The sequence below is a fragment of the Lontra canadensis genome, unplaced genomic scaffold (assembly GCF_010015895.1).
Source record: "Lontra canadensis isolate GAN:19392208 unplaced genomic scaffold, GSC_riverotter_1.0 scaffold77, whole genome shotgun sequence".
NCBI lineage: Eukaryota > Metazoa > Chordata > Mammalia > Carnivora > Mustelidae > Lontra > Lontra canadensis.
The window spans coordinates 8340857-8353239 of NW_022631071.1; the positions used below are offsets into that span (position 1 = coordinate 8340857).

General features: G+C 38.4%; 1 protein-coding gene across 2 annotated transcripts in view; it reads right to left on the reverse strand.

Annotated features, from left to right (window-relative positions):
- The window catches only part of PCDH11X (protocadherin 11 X-linked), a 471745-nt gene extending 460316 nt beyond the window's left edge, over nt 1-11429 (reverse strand). For both annotated transcript variants that reach the window (XM_032881806.1, XM_032881805.1), the window contains exon 1: nt 11140-11429. The gene's annotated coding sequence lies outside the window, so the exon portion shown is untranslated. The remainder of the gene's footprint in view (nt 1-11139) is intronic.
- Between the last annotated feature and the right edge of the window lie 954 nt (nt 11430-12383).

Consider the following 12383-nt stretch of genomic DNA (forward strand, 5'->3'; position numbering starts at 1 on the left):
ATTCTAATTTTTTTAATAATATAATCAACTCAGTTCTTCAGTGATACTATCATTCATTTTTGTCATCCTTTCATACTATTGGTAATTATAAGCACTTCAACATTTCATGTATATTATATGACATTATCTATTGGCTAATTGTGCTCAACTTTCACTGATATCTTTTTAAGATCTTTATTAAAATTACATGACTTATGATTAAAATTTTATACAGTTAAACAGTATTTTCTCTATTTAATATTTCTGATATTAAAAATACCTTATTCTATTGAGAAGTATTATTATTATTTCTAAAATAAGAAAACAGAGGACTGACTTAGTTATCTAGTTAGAATTGATCATTCTAATTCACAAAATTCTAATATTTGTAACACGTGTTAGATTAGTCTAAGAAATTATCTTATGTTTTCCTTCCAGTTATTAGGACCCAAACATGATCTAACTTTTTACATTGTATTAAATTTTATGTATTTTTTAGTTTTTTTTACTTTTTTTAAATGTAAGCTCTACATTTGGGGTTTGAACTCATGACCCTGAAATCAAGAGTCACATGCTCTAAGGACTGAACCAGCTAGGATCCCCCTAATTTTTTAGTTTTAATGCTATTGTAAATTGACTTAATTTGTTCTCATTCTGTCTTAAGGCATGAACAACATATTTTCATAGAACTGATATTTTTACTTTCTGTAGTGAGTTTTTGTCTCTTCTTTAAAAATAGAACTTGAAGAGATGTTATTTTTCATGTTTTTGTTTTGTTTTATGTATTTCTTTCTTTTTGTGTATTTTGTAATTTCCCCCTCAAAAAAAATATATATATGATATTTGACTGCTCTACTTACCACCTCAAGCAGATGGAAACAGTCTATGCTTAACATTATGTTAATGATCAAAAAAATCCAAGGCAATTTTGACAGATACCCAAGTTTATTTAGCACTTACAAAAAAAACCACTTTAATCCAACTGATCCTTTGGAATTGGAATCCTCAAGTTGCCCTCAAACAAGTTCTGCTGTTGCTATTACAGTATCAGACCAGCGTATAGTACGTCATTAGTTTTTGATGTAGTATTCAACGATTCATTAGTTGCATATAACACCCAGTGCTCATCACCACTCGTGCCCTCCTTAATACTATATGTTGGCTAACTGAAGATAATAATAAAAAATACATTAAGTACCTGAAAATAAATAAAAAATAAAGTATCAGACCTTAGAAAAGATAGTTTCATTGGGAAGGCAGTGGGTTCTGAATCCCAAGCCATAATTAAGACATGAATTGCAGCTTTGAAGTGACAACTTTTTCAGTTGTTTTCCTAAATCTGCTGGAACCACATTGTGCCTCCTAACCAACAGTTAAAACACTTACACTTCACTTTTTTCAATAGCTGTTTTCAGTGTTCTTTGTTTTAATATGACACTGATTCAATACCAAGATGAACTGTACATAAACAAATGGGATTATGAAGATTTCCAAGAATGATTAAGGATGAAAAGTTCACTTAGAATAAATGACTACTCTGCTGTAGTCTCAGATAAAAAAAAATCTAGGTGTGAAGAATGTAGTTAGACAGCACAGTGTCTAATTTACCATTCCTTAAGGGAAGTTTTGAGAGATAGTAGATATAAAATTAACTCTACCAAGTATTTTTGCTATTGTTGTTGTCCTTAAAAATATCAGACACTACCTGAAACTAATATCATACTACATGTTACTCAATTGGAATTTAAATAAAAACATGAAACAAATAAAAAAAGTACTACTTTGCCCTAGAGTCTTTGGTTATGAAGATGTTTTATAAACTAAAAATTTTTAAAAGGCCAGCAAAGGTTTAGATCTATTTACTGATGTAAGATATAAAATAGCTGAATAAGGAGATTAAAAATCAATTCCTAACCTTATGAGGGCACTTGTATTTTCTTCACAGACCCAATCTTTTTGTTGTCAGAATAGTCAGATGGACAATTGAGCAGGCCTATTACCTTATATACTTTATTACTTCCTGAAATTGGCTGCAAGTGTTGAATATGGATGGAATCTGGCATTCATTCTAAACTTATATGTCAAACATAAATTATTAAAATAGATTTACAGAAAAAATCAGGCACTTAAAAATAATGTCTTTGAATTACATAAATGGAAATGTAATTGGTCATTCTATTCTGAAGTCTGAACAATTAATTGATACACTCATGTTCAACATTTCACAAACTAATTATCACCAATGATCTATGTTATAGTAAACTGCTCAGAATTTTTTAATCTCTTTGGAAAATATTAAAAGTATTGGTAAATTGTTGACAAACTGTGGCCAATGGTTTGTTTTTAAAATGTTATAAATGTATGCATATAGTGCTTGTAAAATAAATTTGACTATACAATGAGCAAGCAACTGGTTTTTCTTCTGAACCAGTTTCAACTGATCTAGTTATACCAAAGGTTAAAATCAATTTTAATACTCAAAACAATAATTTATACCATTTCAATTTTTAAAAATTTAGTACTTTGCAAAACAGCTGTTACCTTTGCTTACTTCACCATTTTCATGTTATTTAACAGACTAAGAATTAGCCTTTTGTTGCTCGGTGTGGTTTGCCGGGGGCAGCAGCATCTACATCCCCAGTGAACATGTTAGAAATGCGAAATTTCAGGTCCTACCTAGACTCTACTGAATCAGAATCTGCATTTTAGCAAGATTCCCAGATGACTGGTATGCACATTAAAATTTGATACACACAGTAATAGAATATAACTTCCTAGAAACTGGAGTTTGAAATTGTCATTGGCAGTGATGGTGATGGACTACAAATTGTGTATTTGGCTCTATTTCTTTTCTAAAGAGCTTTGATCTAGCTATTGTTTTTAGCAGTGACCTTATATTCCCATATTTATTTACTCTTGTATGCAGTTCTAAGGCATTCAGAATCCATATGATATTTAATGGATTCAAATTCTCTTCCTCAAATAATCCTGCTTTGCACTCTCACATTATAAAATGGCTAGCACATATTGAAACTGCTTTATATCACAGATTTTGTGATATAAAGAAAAGTTGTAAGACAAAGAAATAAACAAGTCTTGGGTATATTTAACTTTCTGATAAGGTACAAAACTATTACTGCATTCAGGCAAAACAGGGAATAGCTAAGACTGTGGAGTGCATTAATTAGTACTATCATCAAATGCCTTACATGAACTCCTATACCCTTGGTTCACTTACTGTAAATGAAAGGAGTTGGACCAAATGAGCTTTCTGGTCCCCTTTACTTCCAGAGTATATAAAACCTGGACCATACTTGTCATATTGCAATGCACCACCTGACACTCAAAGTATGTTGAATTTAATTTGATGTCACTATATATTACTTTGTTATTTTTGTTGTTCATTGTTTTTGCCCAATCAGAATGTAAGCTTCTCAAAGCAGGTAGTACTTTAAATTCTTTAATGGTCACCCTTCACAGTCCAGACTTCACATCTAAGAAATATAATGCTGGGCAAGCAATACTTCTTTAGTTATTAATGGTCAGTGGATCAATGAAGTAAAACTGATAATACCTGCAGTACTATGGGACAAAGAAAGAATGCTTTATATGGCTATTGATTTTTGTAAAACATCATATTTTTTTCATTGGAAATGGGCTTCAAATAATTTACACTTTCTTCATTTTACTTTTGGGAAACCTGTACTCCAGGGAGATTAATTTATTTGCCCAAGATTACTCTCTACATACTAATAAAATATAAATCATAAAATACCTTGTGTTCACACAATTTAAATAAAACTTTTGCTCATACTTTCTATACCCAAAACCATGGGATAAACTTTAGAAGCCTAAAGACAACAATGCATGTTGGAAGCCAAATGTCCTTTTGCTTGATGTGATCAATCCAAACCTATACACAGTTAATTCCCAAAGACATGGTGCTTCACAAATGGCATGTCAGAAGAAAACCACTACTTAAAAATCATTGAAAAATATTCCCTAAAATAACTCCTATATAAAAATTTAGATGCTCTAAAACTTGAATTAGGCTATAACACAAAGTATTTGTCATATTAAGTAAACTTGTATTTTATGGAGTATCATTATGATATGTCATAATTTGAATTCTTCATATAAATAAAATAGAGGAAGTTTATGTATCTCTGTAGTGTATACTGTTAAATTTCAATAGTCCCATTATTTTTACCATATAATTCTTACAAGGTCAGTGCACATAGACTCTAAATAAGAGGAGAACATGACATAAGAGCCTATTAATTGATAAACTTATGTAAATATAGTTGAACATACTTGTCTTTAAGATCTTTACTTTTTAATACAAGAAGCATTTTTTGTTGTTTTTTTTTAATATTTTTCCAAAGAGATTCAAAAATTCTAAGCAGTTTACTATAACATAGATCATTGGTGATAATTAGTTTGTGAAATGTTGAACATGAATGTATCAATTAATTGTTCAGACTTCAGAATAGAATGACCAATTACATTTCCATTTATGTAAGTCGAAGACATTATTTTTAAGTGCCTGATTTTTTCTGTAAATCTATTTTAATAATTTATGTTTGACATATAAGTTTAGAGTCAATGCCAGATTCCATCCATATTCAACACTTGCAGCCAATTTCAGGAAGTAATAAAGTATCCCAGCTTGCCTTTGAGAAAATACACTCAAAGAAATGAAAGGCAAGGTGAGATGTTGAATAATGTCCCAAGTTTGGAGACTGAAAATCAACAACCCTGTATAAGCTTCCCTTCTTACCATCTAGAGGAAAGCCTATCTGATTTCCGACCTTAAGTTTTCCCACTGAAAAGAAATAGGTATAACCATTGCTTCTTTTTCTACTCAAAAATTTTTGAGACTATATTAATATATATACTTCCAAAATGATATAAATATAAAAATGGTATAAATATAGCATTCTTTACAAATTAAAGGTATTTGACAAGGAGAATGAATTAAAGCAAAAGTGTAGTAGAAACCTTAATATTTTATTTTCATTTCCTATAATAACAGTAAATGAATTGTAAAATCAGTACAAATCTCAACCTGTATTCTAATCACTTTAAGATTTTAAAAAGAAATTAATTTTATATAGTTTAATTAAAATTCTTCAACAATTACTTTTATTATTGTCATGTTAAAAGTTATATTATATTAATTAAAATAGTTTTTATTAACGAGAAAAAATTATCTTGGATGATTTAGTCTCTTCTTTCATTTCCCTTTCCTTTTTGTGTCTTCCCATATTTACCCATTTTAGTTGAGAAAACTAGGTAGAAAAAAATCATTTTTTCAGATCTGGGCTGGAAATGACAACTGTAGTCATCATCACTCTTACTTTCAAAATCTATTATACTGATTTGATGCTTAACACATTAAAGACAATTAAAAGGACACTTTAACTCCTTGATCAGTTGAGGATCTTTGAAATGCAAAAGATAACAGAAGCATTTACAATTTCTGCCAAGTCACTCTTTTAATTCGAAAATCGTGATTAGAAAAGACTCTATCAATTTTTTATTGTTTGATAATGAGAATGCAGTCTTTCCACAGATATCACCAAATCTCAAGACACTTCACCCTAAAATAACTTTCTCCATGTAATAAACCTGTACTTTACAATTAATGATTCACAGGGTGTAAATCTTGAGGGACCATGGCATATAGGTCATTTGATGTTTTCTCCTATAAAAGATATAACCACATTTTAGGGATAATGCCTTCATGAAAACTTCTATTGAAAAATAACACCATTCTGAATAGGAGTAGATTTATTTGAACATCACAAGCTAATCTGGAATATCAAGGCATCTTATCTAGTTTTCTTCATTCTGGATACTGAATGATCAGTAAAGTCTTCAGATAATAGAACTCTGCTCAGATAAGAACATGTAATTTGGAATGTTACAATATAAAGTCAATCCAATTAAATGTAGTTATATGTTTTATTTTTCCTAAAAGTAAAAGTTACATATGTCATTGATGAAAGAATTGATCTTTTTTTTTACAGCATCCTCTTTCTTACGTCACCAATTCCCAGTATTCAGCCAACCCTACTACATGTGCAAATATGGATGATATAAGAATTGTCCCTTTTTCTCACACACAAAAATAACTCTAAAAATGTAGTAAAGAAAAAAAAAAAGGTTCCTTTGCCTGTGAAGATTGACATGATAACTGTATATGTTGATAAGAACATGCTTTGACAACGGCCTTCTTGTGTGTCTGTGTTGGGAGGCATTGTCCAAGGGGAACACCCTCTCAAAATATATAAATTTGAGCCACAAGGCAAAAAGGAGAAGGAAATAAAAAATATGAAAGAAATATTTGGTGAAAACATAAAAGAATGGAAAGAGAACATACCAGAAAGGGATGCAGAGAAACAACTTCAGGAGAGTGTAGTGAGAAATTCAGAAAATTTGGATTCCCCAATATACAATATTTGAATCCCTAGTTGTAACAAAAAGAAAACAGATATTTTCAGGCATAACAAAAAAATTAACAAATCTAAGGGATTTCGTCATAAATTTTGTTTGAAATAAATTAGCAAAAGACACACACAGACAGCAAGAAATCTTCTTGGTGAGGAAACTTTCACAAATCTCTGAGTTTGAAGTGGATGTTCCTTGATTTTTTTTCACTTCTTTGAGGTCAATGAAGGGGAAGAGAGTGCTAAGTAGCTAGTCCAAAAGAGGAAGAAAAACGGGGATGAGTGGAGAAATAACTTAGGTAGATAAGGTAGAGAAGAAGCAGGGAGGGAAAGCAGAGAAGTGGAGGAAAAGAACAAAATGGAGGTGTTTGTTAAGCCTAAAGGGAGGAAAAAACCAAGATTAAGGGACTTAATTGTGGGTAGAGAGAAAGCTGAAATGGGAAGGTGGGAGAGATGATGCAGAGAAGTATGTGAAAAATGTAGTGCGATGAAGATAATTGTGCTTGCAAGTGGCTAAGAGTGTCCTGGCTCACAGAGGCATCAAGCTGCCTTTTCATATTCTCTTTGGTATTCCTGGAGCCTAGCACATTGTCTGGCACAGTAGATGACTAATGTTTGTGGATACTTTGGTGAATAAATACACAGATGGCCCCTCCTTTAAAATATGTGAAGCAAGATTCCTGGAGAAAATTAGATTTCAAACTTTCATCCCCTGAATAATTTCTCTTCCTACCAATAGAAAATGTGGGAGCCATATATATTTTGTTAAAGTAGGTTAAAGCCAGTGGTTAATGTAAAGTCTCCTTGTAGGTGTGGCTTCCCTCCTGCCTCAAGAACTTTATAAATCCTGCATAAAGACTGTTGTGGACCGATTGGGTAGAGAAAAGGAGAATTTTCTAAGTTTCTACCAGATTTCTTTCTGCCACCTGCATTCTGGAAGCTCTCTATCACTAATTTCTATCTTGCAAAAAACAAAGTTTTGGATAACAATAGAATAAAGAGCGTGAAAGCTGGAATTCACTCTGCCAGGGATTTCAGCTGACCAAACCAAAGCTACTTGTGTGTCTATCAGAATTGCATTCAGGTGATTAAAAAAAAATTGCTTTCAACCTTTAACAAATAATTGAACTTTAGAAAATGAATGTGTTTGTATGCTTCTTCTGTGTTTGCTTCCCATTTCTGTATTTCAAATGCACAGCAAGTCTGTTTGCTGCCTTTTCTGATATACCACATAAAGGAAGCCTTCTATGAAAGGTTAGAAGAAAACAAAATCCTAGATTCACAAAACATAACAATTTTTTCTACTTCTCCCTTTCCCCCAAATTTCCCACCTGCCTCCAAACCAACAGATAGTCAGTAAGCAGTTTGTTGTGATTCTTTCTGAATGCAATTTCCTTGGTAAGGTAAGAGGTTCTGAGGCCCAGTTGCCTATATCCTGCCTAGGTCCCCTCTCTCTTGCCCTGTGCAACCTTCTCCAACTGTGCACTGATGTCCTTTTCCCAAAACTAAAGAAAGGATTGTCAGCAACCAAGGGTAAAGGATTAGCTTCAAATTCAGGAAAGCAGGTGGGTTGCTCCTTAAACAGAGAAAAGCAAACTCAGAGAGGAAGCCTAAATGGGTCTGAAAAAATCCTATTCCTGAATCTTCCCTATTTGGCGCGCTAGTATCCAGTGACTGTGCATGCTCATCCTAAAGAGCACGGTGGCTTTTCTGCAGTGGCAGCAACTAGAACCTTTCTTTTCCAAAACTCCCAATCTTCAGTCCCTCTTCCCGTGAAGGGGACTCCTAACACACCGCCACCACCTTCGATTGACCCCCTCCCCCACCGCACCATTTCTTTGCCAAGAAGACCCTCTTTGCTTTCTAGGGAGAAAAGACGGCCACGGAATTTTAGAAACGCCGGTCTTCACACCCACTTCCTTATCACCCAGGAAGGAGAGACAACAGCGGATATTTAACACTGGTAATTATTACTATTTTATCCGAAGAACGTGCCCTCTAAAATGCCGCTAAATAAGTAAATCCGCAGTTAATAGTGAAGGTGTAAACTGAAAGCGGGAGAGAACGGGAGCGAGGGTCGGAGGGACAGGAAAAAACTATGGGGAAATCCTCAAACTGCGTTTGATCCCGAGATTCAAAGCCAACTGATGCGCAGCCGGCATTAGTCTCCACCGCCTCACAGGCCTCCGCGCGTCTCGGGAGCTGGAAGGAGACGCTAGGACCCAGAGCGCGGGAAGGAGGCCCAAAGGCAGCGAAGGCGGCTGCGCACCGGGAGCGCGCCGGGCTGGGCTGATCGCGCTCCTGCTATGGACTACCCGCTCGGCTTTCATTTGGCTTTGCCTCTCTTGAGCTGACATCTTTGCCAGAAGGAGGGGCTGCCCAGGCGACGCCGACTGGAGAAAAAGGATTTGGGGCCTCGCTTGTGGAGGCGCTCCCAGACTGCTTGGCAGAAGCAGTGCTGTGGCAGTGGTGGCTGGACTCAGCCCTTGCGAGCTGCCCTAGGGGAATTTTTCGTTTAGCAGAGGGAGAAAGGTATCCTTAGACCTTACTTAGCGCATCCATCTCTTGGTTCGTTCGTCAAAACCGCCCGTGTATCGCCCGCACTTCCTCGGGCGATCCAGACAAAGGAAGCAAAGGGGGAAACATCTACAAGCACTGTTACTTCTACTTGCTCTAAAATGCCCACCCCACGCCCCAAATACACAGGCTAAAGGACAGCCCTGAGGCTTAGATTTCCAGCCGTGATTGTGCGAGTTTGTTTCAAGTAAGAGTGGAATTCCATTTAGTCTTTACCAAATTCAGAAGGTGCCCGCAAGTAACCTTTTTTTTTTTTTTTTTTTTTTTTTTTTTTTTTTTTTTTTTTTTTTTGAGTCACACCTGTTTTAACGTTTATTGGGAGGAGGAAGAGTCGCTTTAGTCACAAAGCACCACTACCTTCTCAGATGTTGCGCTGTGTTCAGAATTCTCCGCACTCGCCTCAGGTTGTTTTTTCAGAGCACGCAAAGTGCTCCTACAAAACCATCGCCCGCTCCCCATATTTTTTACCCGGTTCCTGGCCTATCCCGATTTTTAAACACTTCCATCCACATCGTTTCCTTTAGTACAAAAATAGCCTCCAGAGTTAGGTTAAAATGCCTTCCTGAGATATTTGCTCACAAGGACTTGCTTTCGTTTTGTTCTTGTTAGTTAATTTTATTTATTCTTTTGTGTTAGCCACTCTCTTCCTAGGTCTTTGTTTTGTGGGTGTGTGCCGCAGTGGCGCACGTTTTGATTCCCAGCCCCCAGCCCACATTTTGGAAGGGCACCCCGTTCGGGAAAGCTAGGGCCCTCCTACAGATGCGTGTGCACACTCTTTTCCATACAGGCTCCCGGGCACCCCCCCAAAACCTTAGGGGGGGCCAACGTGACAAATCCAGGAATAATTCATATGGAAATGAAGAGGCTCTCTTCAGTTGGATTCTAAAAGTCTTTCCTTGGGGGAGGAAAGGAAGTGGTTACCTTGCACACTCTTGAAAAGTGACCTCTCCGCTTTTTTGCAAGCAAAGAAAGTCCATTTGTGGCTAAGGGCTCATATGCAAGTCCTGTCTCCAACCGAGGGCAGTTTGCCTCTCTGCTTTTCTAAAGTCTCTAAAGAAAAGTACCCATTTGCGACTATGCACTTTTAAAAAGTCACCTTTTCTGATGACGTCCTTATTGAGACATTCATTTTTTAGAAAAGGGGCTGTTTTATGGCTACGCGCTTAAAAAAAAAATAATTCCTTTGTGGAGAGAGGAACTGTTTCTAAAAGGTCTATCTTAATAAACGTCATTCATTTATGGGCTAGGTAGGCGGTTTTGTTTCTGTTGTTGTTTCGTGGGTTTTGTTTGTTGGCTAAGGGATTAGAAGTCATTTCTTTAGTGAAAAAGGGACTCTTTTACGTTCGACTACACTCTTAGAAAAAATCTTTTTTTTTTAAATGAGGAAAGTATATTTTTCAGCTACGTGATTATAAGAAATATATTTCTTAAAGCTAGGCACAATTTTCCACACCTACCATCTCCACCACATTCAGCAGGTGCTGCTGGCTGAGCACAGCTCCCTAAATAGGGCAGGAAGGAAAGGCGGGTAGGCCAGCACCAGGCAGAAAGGCCCGGGGAACCTGCGCGCTCCGTGGCGCGCTGGGCTTTCCTTCACCGTATCAAGGATCAGGCCCCCAAAGGTTAGAGCCAGCCTGGCTGGTATCCAAAACCCTAACCCCCAGAGATACAAACGCACATCTCCCTCGGCTCTGCCAGGCTAACCAGAGTCCCAGGTATTATTTTTTCTGAGCACCGGCCCCAGTCTTAGAGTTTCCCTCAGCCTGGCTGAAGCTGGCTTTATCTGTTAAACTGAAAGACCTTTTTGCAGGGCCAATGTCGGAGAAATTCATGAGTGGACACTTTTCTGACAGAAGTGCGAGTTTTTTTGCAAAGTAACCCAGCCAAGCCAAGCGGTGACAGTGCCTGCAGGATATTCTGTCTGCACTCACCTCTGGGGTTTGCTCTTTCTCTTACTTCCAGGGAACATATGGGGGAAGAGGAAAGGGAGGACACCAGAAGCATCTCTAAAATCATTATTGTCAGAGTCAAGACCCCAGGAGTGGGCAGCGGGAAGCCTAGGCGTACTAAGGGCGTACTAAGTGCGGTACTCACGCCGCACTCTACTCTGGCACCCGGACCCAATACTTACCCAGTGACTGAAGCCTCTACAGTAGAATGAGGTGGTAAGTAAAAAAGAGAAAAGGTTTTCGCTAGCTCCACCGAGACTGCGTTTGCTGTAGCGGGCTCTACCGCCACAGCTCACAGTCCCTGAAGCAGCTGCAGTCCTGGAGGCTGCCTCTGAGGCTATTCAGAACGCCGGGGCTGCCTGGGGTGCCTATGTCGACGCTGCTAATGTCACTCGGCGCGTTCAGTTCAGCTTGCTTTCTGCTTCGCCACGTAGACCGCTGCGTGTAGCTCCGGCTCCATCAGGCTCACCGATCCTCCTGCCCTGAAGATACGCCGACTGCTAAAAGCCAGTGCGGAGCCAACCTTTTCAAAGGCGAGGGGGAGGGACTAGACTGAGGAGAGGAAGGGGAAAAGGAGGGGGGTTGAGTGAGGGGAGGACGGGGGTGAGGGGGAGAAGTAAACCAGAGTCTGGGCCTCCTGCTGGGAGGGGATGGCGCAACACCTACTTGCAGCTGGGCAACCCTCCTCTGGTCCCACTCCTGCACCCCACATCTCCCACCGCTCCGGGAGCGACCCCTCCCGGGTGAGAGGGAATCAGGGGAGATGGGCAGGGGCTAGACGGCGGTAAGCTTAGGAAGTACTCTTTGCCGCCCGGGAAGAAGGCTGACTGTGCTGGCTGCTGGCTCCCGTGTAGGACCCGCCGCTGAGGAAAACGCGCCGCTTTCCGGGCGGGTTTTGCAGAGTAAGAATTAGGGTTTGCGTTCCTCCTCTCGGTCTTCTACTCCTTGCTGTCTTGGCTTCCTTTTAACTCATTCACATTATCTTACAGAAGTTTTATTTCATTTTTGTTATGTGTGCTTTTCTCCTGATCCCCCTGAGGGCCCTGACTCCAGCTAGAGAACAAGCATTCAAAAGCATCCTTTCTCGTACAAAGGATACTTAAGGCAAACTGGTGAAAGTAGGGGCAGGAGCCTGGCGAAACCATAGCTGGAGCCAAGAGACTGTCTGCATATATCATACTCAACTGTGAGCCAGGTCTGGCACCTCGATCGCCTTTCAGATTGATTTTCCGGGGGCGGCAGAGAGAGGGATAAGGGGGAGATCAAGCATTTGTCTACCCCAGACAAATACATGGGAGAGTAAGCAGGTCGGTGGCTTCGGGCTGCTTTAGGGAGAGGTCTAGCACTTCGCTGCCTGGAGCCCTGCAGCATTGCGGATGTGGACAGCACCATTTCTAAGGTAGGAAAGGATGCAGGGAGGAAGGAA